Source organism: Triturus cristatus, chromosome 11 (genome assembly GCF_964204655.1).
Source record: "Triturus cristatus chromosome 11, aTriCri1.1, whole genome shotgun sequence".
NCBI lineage: Eukaryota > Metazoa > Chordata > Amphibia > Caudata > Salamandridae > Triturus > Triturus cristatus.
Window position 1 is genome coordinate 194,068,432 of NC_140594.1, and position 15,775 is coordinate 194,084,206.

Sequence of the window (15,775 nt, forward strand, 5' to 3'; positions counted from 1 at the left end):
TTTATGAATATTCATGTTAAAGAGTTGTTGTGGTAGTGCACACTCTGTCTAGAACATTCTTGATCTAGTTTAATTTTTCTTTCAGAATTGGTGGCAGGGTGGAACCACCTCAGGGAGTGCACACCAAGTGAGATTATCCTTGAACACCATGTATACTAAGCGTAATAGTTACATTTGAGTGCACTACAGCTGTTATTGTTTCTCTACTTTTAGAAAATTGGCATTTTCTTGCCAAGCTATTTGTTGCCTGTTTTCAGTGTCCAGTGTTCTATGACTGTGAATATTGTAGCTGTTGGGCTTTGTGTCATTCCTCTCAGACTTTGAGACAGAGGGGGATTAGGTATTGGCAGGATGTGTGGATGGGTGGAGCTATTCCGTGCCTCATTTAAATTTCAAATGGCTACCTCCAGCACACACACAAAGGAACCACACAGTAGTGTTTTGTACACCCAGATTTATTGGAGCCTTGAAAGGGGAAGGGAAGAACTTTCCAGAACCATGTGAGGGGGAAGCCTAGAAGATTCCCCCACTTCACAAGCCTGGCACCAGGTGTAAATATTGGACCCACAGAGCATCTCTTCTGTATACTCATAGACCTCGGGAAGACTTCAGAAGGACAGCCTGGACCCCAGAGGACTGCCCTGCTGCTTGAGGCTTCCCTTGCTCTGCAGAGGACTACCCTGATGCTAGAGGTCTGCCTTGCTGCACAAACCCATGACTACCAGTGTGACTCCAAGTGCTAGTTGACTGGCATCCTGTGTGAGCTACAGCAACATATCAAGCTTCAGAGACATTTAACCCTCTACATTGCCTCTGCTAGAGTGGAGTGAGACTTAACATCCCAAGTGGTGCCCCCAACTTTTTGTTGGAAGTGGTGTTAGAGGTGCTGATCCTGCCTATCCCTAAAAGTTCGGATTTTAAAACACTTTCTCCAAATGTACCAGAAGACCGGGACTTACCTACCAACTGATCTGCCCCAGGTGCAACGCCTGTTGGCCTTACTTCACGGTAGCTCCCGCTACATTCTTCTCTGTAGCAGCAAATCCTGTTCAGCTGGACCTCTGAATGACAGCAACCAGCCTCATGGAGCCCTCTTCGGATATAGCTTGCAGATTCATCCCATTGGAGGTTCTCTAATTCCAAAAACTTGTCTAAGTCTGAATGCAAAAATATTCACCATGCTCGATGGCGACATACTTCCCCTTGAAGACATTGACATCCTCAGCCTGGAATTCTGGCTTCTCACGCTCAAATTTTTTTACTGCCATCATCACCAGCTTCCCTGAGACCTCAACCAGCGCTGCCCGGCAGCAACTCCTCCTCCTCGTACACAGTCTACTGCCTTGCCGCGCTGAACACTACCTTCTCCAGGACTTTTCTTCAGATTCTTCTCTTTGTCTGAAGGTAAGACAAGACCAGACCCAATCCACCTTTTATATCCAAACTGTACTCCATTGTGGTGGCCTTAACTTTTGACTCCCCCCCCCCCCCCTGTCTAGCGAGACCAAATACCTGTGGATGGCACTTTGATCTTTTAGGTCTTAATTTGCAATAAAAGATGCACAAATTCATAATTCTGGTTCTACTGTTAGGATTTTATTTGTTTTGGTGTAATTTTAAACATTAAAATGTTCTTTACTTTTTAAATTGGTTGGTATTTTCCTCGTGTTGTGTTTTTATTTTATTACTGTTTGTGTGCTGCATAAATATCTTACACTTTGCTTCTAAGTTAAGCCTACCTGCTTTGTGCCAAGCTACCCTAGGGTTAAGTACAGGTTAATTTAGTAACTTCTGTGGTTCACCCTGACAAGAAGTTTGGTTGTTGCTTGGGTAGGGTTCTCATCCCCCTAAACCAATAACACAATTTCTTACAGAGGCCAGAAGCATTGAAGCAAGATACTGGGCATTAAAGCATTAAAGCATAGCCGGGTGGATCCAGCAACCTTCCTGAGAACCTGAACAAGATACAGTACAGGCTAGAAGGCTCCAGGAAATTATGAACAAAATTGTATTAAAGGGGCTGAACACAGAGAAACACATTATTATGGCTAAATAAAGAAGGGATAATGTGGACTAATGAAAACATAGATTACTAAAACTAAATTTAGAGTGATGACGAATCAAGACTTGAGTCTTGAATCATGACTGTGACTGATACTGGTAATGAAAGAGAGTTTAAGGTGTGGAAAGCATTGTAGAGCAGGTAGTTGGGGTCCCTCTACCCACTTCCCACCTATCATCACTCTCCATCAGAAGTAGGGAATCCCTATCAAAACCAAACATTCATGGAGTGAGCAGAGCATAAACGTGTATGAGGCTGGCTTGGTATATGGTGCACACTTATGTAAGTGATGCACCTTGCACTAATCCAGACAACCCTTATTGCGATTTTAGTGGTCTTAGACAACCATATAAAGTTTCCTAAGTGGTAGCTGTGGAGAGCAGCATTCAGACTCATCCAGATGTGTTAAGCAGTTTGTTTTTATCAGATCTAATAAAGTAGTGTAGGTTAAATGAAAAAGAACCACACAGTGTATATATCAAAAATGCCAATTTATTACACAACACTCACTAACACATTGGTAGATGTCATCCCTTGAGATATAAACACAAATACACAATAATACTTCAATTGTAATGTAAACAGGTAAGTAAGCACAAAATACAGTGGTCTCCAGGGGGAATCCAAACCATATACTAACAAAGTGTAATGCGAACTGCGAACAAAGTTGAGACTTGGACCAAGAGTCTCAGAGGAGCTGGGGACGTGAGCAACCACCCAAGGTAAGTACACAGGAACCCCACAGAGGCTGTGTGCAGAGTGGAAACACAGTTGCGTGTCCAATAGAAGTCAACGGGAAAGAGGCGGTTGCAGTTTTGGAGAAGAAGGACCCTTTCCAGTGGACCCTGAAGAAACCCTGTGGAAGACAGAAGGTTGGAGAGTCACCCCACCATGGTTACCCCAGCAATCAGTATACCTACACCAGGGAAGCTGGGTGCATAGGTGCGATGTGATGTCAGAAATCGCGGTAGACCACAATGGAGGACTTCAGGAAAGATGTCGCTGGAGAAGACTGTACAAGAGTCCGGTGGAATCCAAGGGTGGATTTTTGAAGTGGAGAACCTGCGAGCAGAGGGGACAGAGTCTATGCCACTCGGAGGTGACCAGGAGGCACAGGAGAGCAATGCTCACCTATGTTGGATGGTTTAGAAGAGTTGACGGTGACCTTGTTGCTGCAGCTGTGTGGACCAGGTGATGCTAAGGAAGGTCAGGAGCAGTGCACAAACTGTTCCACGCTGGAAGTCGAGAACCAGGGGATTGGAGTCCAGCGGGGCACCAACAAGCCTTGGCAGCTGCAACAGGTGTGGAAAGCGAAGAAGGAGCAACTTTGGGACCAGCAAGGTCTATGGGACTCACCACAAGTAGAAGAGTCAGAGCAGGCCCCAAGCAAGCAGGGGAGCCAACTGGAGCAGGAGAAGACCCTCAATAGCACCCAGAGACCAAAGGAACAGGAGTCGCAAGAGGACCTCAAACAGCTCACCTAAGATGATGGCCCACGGTGCAGAGAATGTGGTGAGGACACTGATCTTGGCAGAAAGAGATGCTGGAGGCTGGAACTTGTTGTAGCCCGAAGATCTCTGGAGTGCAGAGCCAACAAGCTTTGGCAATAGCAAATCGACGCAGTGCACAAGAGCTCGGCTCCAGCAATTCCAACAGGGGATCCTGGCCTCAAAATTGCTGAGAGGACAGGTCCAGTGATAAGGGAGTTGCAGAACAACCATATGTCTGTGAGACCTCAGGAGCAGCAGACCGGTCAGTTTTGTTGCGGTGCCTGCAGATGCATGGGAGGGACTCCTTCCCTCCAAGGGAGATTACTTTGGGTGTTCTTGATGCCCACAGGTCTTTTGAAGATCCTGGAAGAAGCACAGACAGAGACATCGAAGAAGACTTGCAGAACAGCGAGACCAGGACCAGCAGGAATCTTCCTTGATGCAGTCTTGGTTCCAGGCGAAGTCCAGTGAAGTCCAAGTGTCCAGACGGTTGAAGAGTGACGCCATTGTGGGCTTGCGTCCTGTCCCACGATGAATCTGAGGACCCACCCACAGGTAACCCCTTTAATACCCTAGGAAAGGGCTTGGGACAACTCATGAGTCCCTCCCAGAGGAGGGGCTGGACAGAGGGAAGGATACTCCCATGTCCTTTGTCCGGTTTCAGACCAGAGTGGGAGCCGAGGGCTCCCTGAACTGGCACAAACTGGAGTATGCAAGGAGGGCACCAAATGTGCCCTTCGAAGCAGTCCAATGGCCACTTCCAAGCGCCCCACCCCAGCACAATACACTAAGTCCTGTCTGGGAGGTGGCCACACCTCCACGTGACAGGAAACCTATTGTTCTGCATTTCCCTGCTTGAGCTCAGCTCAGCAGCAGGAGGGCAGCAATGTGCCTGAGTCAGCAGCAGCACTAGCTTGCTGGCAGACCCGGAAAGGCTGTTTCCTGGAGTACTGGGGACTTCCTGGAGGAGCCCCCCAGTCGATGGAATCATACCTCCAACACCAGTAACTGTATTGGGGTATGATTTCAACGTGTTTGATACAAAACATGCCCAGGTTCAGCACAGCCCGTACACAGTTAACCATTGTGTAATGATGGATGGCCATTATATGTATCACACTAGCTGCCCGCACTTCCAAAACCTGGAAAATCGACTCCGGAGTTTGCAGAGGTGTCCTGCTCATGCAGGGGCACCCTCACACTTATAACCCAGCACTCTGCCTTCAGGATTGAAAGGCCTGCCTTAGGGGTGACCTATATGTTGTAAAAGTAGTGACCGCAGATATAAGCAAACTCATGTCTGGCTTAAGTGGTGCTAGCACCAACTTACACAGGCTGCAATGGCAGGCCTGTAGTCACAGTGTGAGTGGTCTCTCATGGGTGGCACAATACATGCTGCTGCTCATGGGAGACCCCTGGTGTATCTAATGCCCTGGGTACCTTAGTACCATATACTAGGGACTTATAAGGGTACACCAGTAGCTAATTGTGGAGGTACAGAAGTACTTACCATAGTCAAATTTAGGGAGGAAGCACAGTGACTGGGGTCCTGATTAGCAGGATCCCAGTCAGGAAATTCAAATAAAACCGACTGACACCAGCAAAAAGTGGGGGTAACTATGAAAGCAGATCCTACTTTCCTACAAAAAGGCAGAAAATAATGGCCCGTAAAAAGTAGACGAAAGTTTCAAAGTGAACTCTAGCATGGTAATGTCTACAAGGCTGAAGGAGAATCTGCACTGGAATGAAGGAGACATCTACACGAATATACTGACCTGGAAGGGAAGACTCTGCCATGATGGAGTATTAAGTCTTCATTATGAGAAGGCTGTAAATCCCAAAGAGGCTGATACTGGCACCATCAGGAATTAATGTCCATAGTGTTACCGTGGACCTCTCATATTTCCCAAGAGAGTCTGACTGCCGCAATCACCTCAGAATATTGCTAGCAAAATATTGCCTGACAGAAATATTATGTCCTCAATGCAGTTACAAAGATGTAATCTGATTGGATATACATTTGATGAATTCCAATGGGGCAATAGTTTTATAATCTAAATTTAGGACACAAGATTTCTGTCAGACAATATTTTGGTTAGGATGTCCTGGTACGATACACCGACTGCATGCTAGTTGTGTCATGTTGTGTTCTTTATTTGTTTTATTGGACAATGTATAACTGTAACAGCCAACGCAAATGGTAGATCCTGTCACGTGCATGCCCACATGGGCCATCATTTATACGCACTAGTTAACAGATGTCAGGGCGCTGCCGGAAACTATTGTACACAACATCATAAATATTCTATCACTGTACCACTGGTTGCAGCGCCTTATCAACGCTCCATAATATATAACATTAATAAAAATATGTTTACAAAAAAATACACCGACTGAACGCCGAGGTGGAGAATGGGGAATTACTGGGTGGACCTGGAATTAAGATTCTCTTGTTAATTCTTCATTTGATTGATGTGATCAACCGAGATAAAAAATGATATTTTCTGGGACAGCATGAGACAAAAGATAACTGGATTACTGGCGAGGATTAATTAAATGTATGCACACAGTACATTATGTTCCATTTTTAGACGAATACACAGAGAAATAAACATTTTACAAAAGTGCCACATCACTAAAATGCTGAAACATACTTTTCCAAGAGGGAGAAGAGGCCGTCAAAATCCATGTGGTCTTAAGGATTTTTGGGGCCATGGGCAAGTTATATTTTAGGGCCCCCTGTTTGGAATAGTTTTGAATTGTATTATTCATTTTGTGGTAAATGAAGCTAGCGTACTGTCCAACAATATTAAACTATGTTAAACTTTCAGGAACTGATTCACACAAAAACAGCTCATATATGTCTTGCCTGAGCCCCAAAAATACTTAGAATTACACTAGTGAGATTGAGATAGAGAAATATACTGAGGGAATAAGGAGAGAGATCACTTTTCCAGGGGAACTATAAAGCTGGAGGCCCTGGGCCATTGCCAACTTTCCCATGCCTTAAAAACGTGGGGGCATATTAACAACAGCCAGTGCTTAGCGATACTTATATTATCACAGGCTATCTCTGGTATTTATCGCCCTGGTAGCGTGTTATTAACAAAGCGTTATCCCAGGGCGATAAAAATTCCAGAGATAGCGAGGTTATCGCCCTTTTGCAGGGAACATCGCTGGTTTTCCAGCGATGTTCCCTGCAAAAGGGCGATAACCTTGCTGATACGACCCACAGGGTCGTATCAACATAATCCACCCCCTATGTTAGGGATGGCTAAGTCAGGATTTTAGCAGACGTTAGGTTTTCGCCAAAATCTAATGTGTGCTGAAATCATGTGGGCTGCCTTGTAAATATCGTGATGTAAACATCTCATTGGAGATGCAAAGTGAGGCGTTGGGAAAAAGGGTGCTAACATGCGCTTATGCATGCTAGCACCCTCTTGTAAAGAGGGCGCTGGTTTTATCTCCGCTTTTTTGGCTTTGGAAGATAAAGCCTTTGTAAATATGCCCCATATATGGTCAAAAATTGTTTGACCCCTCAAGACCTCACAAAAGGTTTTGACAGGGGTGACATTCCATCTTATGGAAAAGTATGACCGTGAGCTGCTCTGCCCTAGGCCTATCTGCCCTTCAGGACACAGACCTCCTGGCAAATTAAGCCCAGAAAGTAATAAAATTGTGAACACATAAACACCCACACACGGTAACAGCATCGTTCACTGGCCCGTTTTCCATCGCATTCAACTCCGAGGAAATGGAATTCTTATCGCCTTCTGCAGTGCGGAGCAGACAATAAAATGATGTGTATGTTCGGTCCACAATGTTGTCCGTCTGCACCTCCCAGCATTGTCACAGAACAAAACTAGGCATGCACTGCTGCACGGAATAAGAAATCCCATTACCAGGAAGTACCGGTGTGCAGCAAACAGGAGACTGCCCATTACCACCCAGTCTGGACGGCTTTTGTCAAGTTGAAAGCAGGCTATTTTATGAAAACTGATAGGTGATGGGAAATTCAGTGGGAGAACTATCGGCTGCATTATAGGCCGGTTAATGAAAATGGTTGTCGGGATTACTGCGGCTAAAGCACACCTGGATGTGTGTGTGTGGAAAGCAGAGAAGAGGAGGCGGCCAGCCGCCCCCTTATATCTGCGGATAGTTTCCACTCATGGGCGTTTCAAAATACTGCAGGAAAAGTCCAATGCTTACTCCAAAAGTCTTACGCCTTTATATCCTATAGCACTCTCAGCTGAGACCGTTTTCACATACTTAGGCCCACATTACAAGTGGACTAATATTTTGAGGTAACGTAAGTACCCAGTAATTACTAATACCGTAGTAGGGCGTGGTGTTTACCTGGTAACAGCATGACCTGCCAGTTCTGCACCTCAGATTGGTGAACAATGCCGTCATTCTGCATGTTTACTCCTGCTGTAAAGGAACTCAGGCCCAGATGTACTCATGCTTTCAGTTGTCTCAAAGTAAACAGTCACACCAAGCAGTGCCAAGTAAGAGACTGGTATTTAATTTCCAGCACAAGACTTATTTTGTGCTGGAAAGCTACACTTTTTACCACACAAGCAGCGATTTACTCTGCTTTGCATCAAGGGGGTGGTAATGGGACATTTCAGTTTTTAACACAGTCAGATCTACTAAGATACACAGACCGGGGGGGGGGGGGTTCTATGCCCACGCCTCCTTACAGCAGGAGGTAACCCCTGCATTGCAGGTGTGCTGAAGTTCACAGCATACATAACGTGTGTGGGATTTTTCTGAGCATGTCTAGACGTAGAAACTGGTACTGGAAGGGAATGCTGCAAGTCAACACCCGAGGCTGGACAGCACACACTCACCTCTGCACGGCAGCTTTTCTGAGCCCCAGATCAGGGGAAAACTGCAGCAGCTGACGAATCTTAACACACATGGCTCTGCAATGGGGTTCTCCCCTGCAGAACACAACACAGCAAATGCGATTGCTGTGCTGCATTGCGTGAAAAAAATAGTAAATCTGCCCCTCACAGTGTTGCAATGTTTCTGCACAGATTTGTGCGAGTAAATAATGCAATACTTTCGCACTACATAAACTCCACTACTTGCTGTCTGAATTTGGGCAAAAATCTCCTGTTTTCAGCAGAATAAGGATTACCATGATCTGCAAAAAAGGGTTAAAGAAACAGCTGCTGCAGAGGGCCCTTGAGCGTTTGCCCTTTTTTTGCTGAAGAAAATCTTCATTATTAGGAGAAACAATTAACCTAAAAAGTGGTGGTGAACAGATCATGACAAATATGTAAAGTACAGCACAGCTCAAAACAACAAAATTATAATTTAACTGTTCGTCTGACACGGCCAGACTTCTCTGAAGAGCATCAAAGTAAAATGTGCAGCAAGGAATGTGAGGAAACGTGCTTCTCTTTGAATAACTATGTAAGTACGTATCTGTGTGGTTTTTCTATAGTGTGAACCTAGCCAAAAGGCAGTGTTAAGCTGTTTAGGCAGGTCCCCAGATTTTGCAGCCTGGGATGGTGAATTTTGTGGCAAAAAAAACAAAATTCGTGAACCCACTAACCCTTGGCGGACAACTACGCTACTCTCGCGTAGTTAGCGTAGTTTGTGCTACTTCGCGCAACGCGAATTGCACGTAGCACAGTGTAAAAACACATACCGTATTTGGCATGTTTTGCTCGCTCGCGATCCTAAACGTCAAGTTGGCGACCGCGAGCGAGCAAAATGACATCCCAACGAGACTTTTTCCTCGTTCGCGATCAGCAACATCAAGTTGCCGATCGCAAACGTGGAAAATAAACCTCCCGGTGAGATTCTCAACGCGGGGGGGGGGGGTCAGATTTCTCATTGCGAGTGTTCGCGTATGCTCGTGACCGCTCGCGATGAGAAGCTACCAGTTCGCATTGAGAAAGCTGCCGCTCAAGTAAAAATCTTCTTGAGCAGCAGAAGATGACAGCTCGCACTGTGCAAGTTGCCGTTTTCAATGATTGCACAGTGCGGACAAGCATCCGGCACTGTGCAATTATCTTGAACAGCGCACTATGCAGTTCGCGTAGTGGTACACGTATCTCGCATAGTGCGAAGTGCACTTTGCGTAGGTACGCGTAGTGCTACTACACGAACTACGCCCAGGGTTAGATCCCACTCTCAAAAAATTTGCTGTATTTTTAAGGTAGGCAGAACATGAGCTTGTCACAAAATTACTGTTGGGTCTTTGGTCTGTCACTACTGGAGACTCTGACAGGTTACATTCTGTGATCTGGCAGAGTGTCCAGCAGCAGGATGTCTCAGAACTGGAGGGTGTCTGATGCCAGAGAGTGCATGTAAAAACTTGAAATAACTACTCTCTCTGGCATCCGACAACCACTATTCCACAAGGCAGCAGGGGAAGAATGGAGTGGTGGGAACACAGGAAACTTTGGAGTGGTAGGGGCAATGAGGGCGAGAAGGGGGGTACAATGAGTTTCCTGTGGTTGTTGGGGAAGGGGTAGAGGAGAAGACGTGGTGGGAGAGGATGTATGACGTTACAACGCACACTTTTACAACGCATGCACTTACAACGCATTATATTAAATTACATTTAAGGTAAGTATTAGATAGTATAGGGGCAAAAATTACTATTCTAACTCCAGGGGGTGCAACAGTAGGGTAAGTGTTGGATAGTATAGGGGTAAAAATTACTATTCTAACTCCAGGGGGTGCATCAGTAGGGTAAGTGTTGGATAGTATAGGGGTAAAAATTACTATTCTAACTCCAGGGGGTGCAACAGTAGGGTAAGTGTTGGATAGTATAGGGGTAAAAATTACTATTCTAACTCCAGGGGGTGCATCAGTAGGGTAAGTGTTGGATAGTATAGGGGTAAAAATTACTATTCTAACTCCAGGGGGTGCATCAGTAGGGTAAGTGTTGGATAGTATAGGGGTAAAAATTACTATTCTAACTCCAGGGGGTGCATCAGTAGGGTAAGTGTTGGATAGTATAGGGGTAAAAATTACTATTCTAACTCCAGGGGGTGCATCAGTAGGGTAAGTGTTGGATAGTATAGGGGTAAAAATTACTATTCTAACTCCAGGGGGTGCAACAGTAGGGTAAGTGTTGGATAGTGTAGTGTAATATTATGCGTTGTAATGGTATGCGTTGTAATGGTAGTATGCGTTGTAATGGAATGCGTTGTAAAGGTAGTTTTTAAAAATGCGTTGTAGTGTCATGCGTTGTAATGTCATGCGTTGTAATGGATTATGCGTTGTAAAAAATGCGTTGTAATGGTAGTGCGTTGTAAAAGTTGCGTTGTAAAGGTTGTTCCCCGGTGGGAGAGATTAGACAAAGGAAGGGATGAGAGTGTAAAAGAGAGGACTTGGTGCTATGACCAGAGCTGCTGACTTTGAAGCTGAGTAACCAGGCTGCCATCTGTGGTTCTGGTCAAATCCCTTCATCACACCAGTGGGTAATTTTTTTTTCACCTTGTGTAATGTAACTGGAGCTCATGAAAAGCATTTCAATATGTGTTGAGTTTGCGCTATAGAAAGCTGCAAAAAAAATACTGTTAGAAATTGGGTAACTGGTTGACTGGGGTGTGAGCCGTGGTCAAGCAGAAACCACAATCCTAGTCAGGATAAGGCACAAGCAAACCCTAAATTAACCTGTGCTCACCCCCAGGTAGTTTGGCACAGAGCAGTCAGGCTTAACTTAGAGGCAATGTGTAAACTATTTGTGCAATATTTCAAACTGTAAAACAGTGAAACATCACACAAAAGGACCCCACACCAAGTTAGAAAATACAGCCTAATTTAATAAATAATATCAGACCAAAATGACAAACATCCAATCAGTATAAACTGCAATATAGCTCCTAAAAGCATGAAGTGGCAACCGCAACTCTCTGGTCATGCTGGACCGGATCAAAGTCAAAGTCAAAGTTCAGGCCAACCGTGATGGAGCACCAGTCGGATATAGTCCCAGGTTAGCCCCCCTGATGGTTTACCTTCTCAAGTTTTGTGCCAAGAGTCCCATTCAAATTGAAGAGGGCTGTGGGGCGCAAGGAGAGCATTGCTGGTTTTGGTCGGTGTGGCTCAAGAAGCAGGCCTCGAGTTGCTGGTCCTCCATGCTGATCGATGCTTGCTGTGTGAAGAGAATGAGGCTGGGGGCAGCTCACACAGAATTTTGTTGCAAGAGGCATGGTTTCAGTGCGGTTGCGAATAGCCTAAAAGTTTCAGGAAGTCCCTGTAGTCGGGTGGGTCCAGGAGCTGTAGTGGACCCTGTTATGCAGCTGAGGCTCAGATCAGGAGGCTAGCCCTTTGAGTCACTCTGGGGTCCTGGGTTCAAGATGTGTTGCAAGTCCAGTTTGTCCTCCCCAGGAAAGAGGGTAACAGGCAGCAGGTAAGCACAACAGGGCAGAAGCTCCTTCAGAGTGGCAGTCCTTTTAGCAGCACAGTAGTCCCTTCTTCCTGGCAGAGTATCCACTGGTCCAGAAGTGCACTGAATACTTGGTGTCTGAGGTCCTTCTTTTATAAATAGTTATGTCTTTGAAGTGAGGAGAAGTTCTAGAGACATGCCGTTGAAGTGCAGAGATGCTGTGCATTCCCTTTCCTGGCTCCAGACCAAGTACACGGGTGATGCAGCCCTTTGTGTGGAGATAGGACACAACCTATTCAGGTGTAGGCGAGTCTGCCCAGTTCCCTCCTCCCATCCTGTCAGTGATGACCAATCTAGACACACCTAAGCTCCCATTGTGCGTGGCTGTCTAGGAGGAATACACAAAGTCCAACTGCAAGCTGCACCCAGTCATGTGACCAGAGACAGGCTGCAGGCACCAAATGGCTAAGGTAAGAAAATGTCAACTTTCTAAAGGCAGCTTTTTCAGAATTTTAATTTGAAAAGCGACTTTACCATAGGTTAAAGTTTTGAATTAAGTTTCCATAGACAGCGTTGTAAAGTAGTGGGCTCTAGGCCCACATACTTGTGAATAATGCACACAGACACCGCAGTAAGGTACTGGAAACTGGCCTAGGGCATGTGCACTCGGCCCCTTTTGTTAGCAGGGTCACCTAACCGTTGACACGTGTGATGAGTGGGTTTACAGTGTAGGCACAACACAATGCTGGACACTATAAACTAGACCGTGTCCAGCAGGACACTACATTCCTTCCACATTTATTGGAAAAGAAACCAAACAAAAGTCCAACCTATGGAAAAACAAACAACAAAACACAGCACTAATAAGTCTCTTCAAGCCATCTGCCAGGCAGTCCTGGATCTCTGCACCACCTGTCCATGAAGTTTTAGTCCACCTCTGCGATGTTGTTTGGATCGGTCTGCTCTCATGGTGTTGGAGACTATTTACACAGTTCAATGTGGGTACATTCGGAGTGATGGTAGAGTCCACAGTGGAGATCTCCTTGAGGGCGCTCAGGCTCAAATGGACGGCAAAGCTGCAAAGACTGAGGATGATGTTGGTGAATGTGGGTTTGCCATGAAGGCGTTGATTCTTCCCAGTGCCTGCTGGTAGAGCAGCTTCAGACTTTCCTCTCCTGCCTGGATTCCGCTGTTACAGGAGGCCTTGAGGCCCTTTATGCCGGGCTGCTATGGGACCGTGTGGACTGTGCGGGTTCTGTCATAGGCCACATGAAGGTGTTGCTGAGGAACTGCCAGGACCACAACCAAGTCACTCTTGCAGCCGCAAAGGGTGGTTGTCTCAGGGTCTGTGTGTTCTGGCCGGCAGGACTCAGGTGCATGGGCCTTCATCAAATAGCCTTTGGGTGACCAGTCTCCATCCGCGACCTCTATGTTACCTGATGCCTGTCATGAAGCTGCTTCTGATGCATCTCTCTTGTCAGGATTCCCCTCTCACCTGAATTCCCTTGAGAGTCTTGCCTCTGGATTGCCAAGGGACCATGTGGGCAGTGTGGGGCCTCCTTAGGCCATGCAAAGGTGTCACTGCAGAACTTCCAACAGTGTCATGGCCAAGCCTCATGCAGTCCCAAGAGAGGATGGTCAAATGGTTGAGTGTGCTCTTTTTACCAGCTCCCAGGTGCACAGGGGCTCACAGATGGTTTCTGGGTGGCCAGCCGCCAATGACGCGAGGAATGCCTCATTGGTCTCCGGATGTTTCAGGCATTTGGATCCACTCTGGTGGTGTGATGCTCCTTAGATGTTTCTGGTGATGCACCTGGTACTGATGACAGTTATCATCTTACACTTGGTCTACAAATGGCAATGTCTTGCTTGGAGTGAGGCGGACTGGAGGGACTTCATAGCTTTTCTTCAGCATGTGCAGTTGCTAGCTGAGATGCCATCTATACAAAGCAGCTGGTGACAGATGACTGTACGGTCGCACTGTGAAGCGTGGAGCCTGGATGCAGATTGCTGGCGGCTTTACAGTTGGTCCTCCCAAAAAGCTGTCTCCAGTAACATCTCTGCACCCCGGTGGTTGACTTGTGTTGATGGATACCCTCTCCAGTGCTGGCACAAGTCATCAGGCCTAGCACTCTTCTCCCTTTTCTCTTGTGCACCTGTGGTGGTGTTCACCCTGTGGCATTGGGCCACTCTCTTCAACTCCTCGCAACGTGGCAATTTGCAACACTCTTCATCTTTGTGCAGACCTTTTGTAGTTCCGGTCCCTTCCTCACAGATTTTCTTGGTTCTCCACTGCCTGGATGGAGGGTCATCTACTTTCCATATTTTTCGCTTGAGTGCGTAGCACCTGCGCCTCATGCCTGTGACATTGCAGCACTTGCTCCTGCCTCAGATCAGGCATGCTTGGCAGGGTTTGTCCCTTCATGTGACATACTGCAAATGCTGGGTCAACAGTGGCCATTCTGTGAAGCGGGTGGCCAGCTGTCACAGCCTCTTCTGTTCAGCATTGCTTCTTCTTTTCGGAGAGGTCTCTCTTTCCCGGCTGTCAAGTTTCTGGGTGCAGGCTTCAGCGCACCTCCGAGTTTGCGATATTCATTCTTTTTCATGGGCGCCCTCTTCTGGTGCTTGCATGCCTAATTTCCTGGTTTGTGGGGCGTGTGGTTCAAGTTTCTTGCTTGTGGTGGCATCAGACAGCCACTGAGGTGCACATGCATCATGCATGTTCTCTTGAGCCTTTCATGGGGCATGCTTGGTGGTTGGCTGCTTTCGGTCTCATTACCTTCGCTGGACCTTGCTTGGCCACTTGACACTTCTCTTGGCCATGGTACCTGTGGGCTTCTTGGCACTCTCTTTCAGCAGGGGTTCACAGTCTCTCTCCTTCAGCTCACTAGGCAGTCCTCAGGGGCATGCTGCACTTTCTTTACCAGTCTTTTTGCTCTGGTTGCTTAGAATGCAGCCTCTTGCTTCTACTGGCTGCAAGGACATAATGTTAAATTAAATGAATTTTCTTCAACTTTTAAAAAATATATACATTTAATCTAAAATAAATAAAAAAACATTAACTATAATTTTAATTTTTGAATATGCTAATAACCTTTTTTAATTTAATAATAAATGTAACTGATTTTTTAAAAAATGGTTTAATTTTATACTTAACATTTAGTAATATATTTAAAATATTCAAAATTAAGTTAATTGTGCCGTAAACATTTTCTTTTGCTCTACATTTAATATAAATATTTCAAATAGTTGACATTAATATTTTACAGAAAAATACTTCATTAATTTTGTTCAAAATTTAATAAACTTTTTAAAACTCCCTTATACTTTACCATAGGGAGATCCCTTCCCCAGTGGCAGAGACTTGTGCCTGCGTGTGAAAAGTTACTTCTAGTAATGTTACATCTGTAAATTTGACTCCACCCACTGTTTCAGGGGTGGAGGCATGTAAGTCTACACTTTGGCATTGGTGAATACACTTCTGGAAGTGATTGTGTGTAAATAGACCCCAAAATATTTTGTCTTAGAATACAATCTTCCTGGGTACCCAGCATGTATAGCAATCTAACCCTCAGCCTGTGAAGATGTATGGTGTTTTGTGTAAATGTCTGTGCTAAAGTTGCTGCATTGAATTGTAATGCTCTTGAGAGTAGAACTCTTTTTACTCATTTAGCGTGGGTCTTAACCCAAAGTGAGGCTTGCATATTAATTGAAAATTAAGGCCTTCTGAGATTGATGACTTGCAACACAGCACACACCTGCATTAAATTAATTATGCAAAAGAGTATAGAGAGGACTTTAGAACATATCCACCTCCATGTAGCATAATCTCCACCTGTTATGTATCCCTACAATCTATTGCTCCCT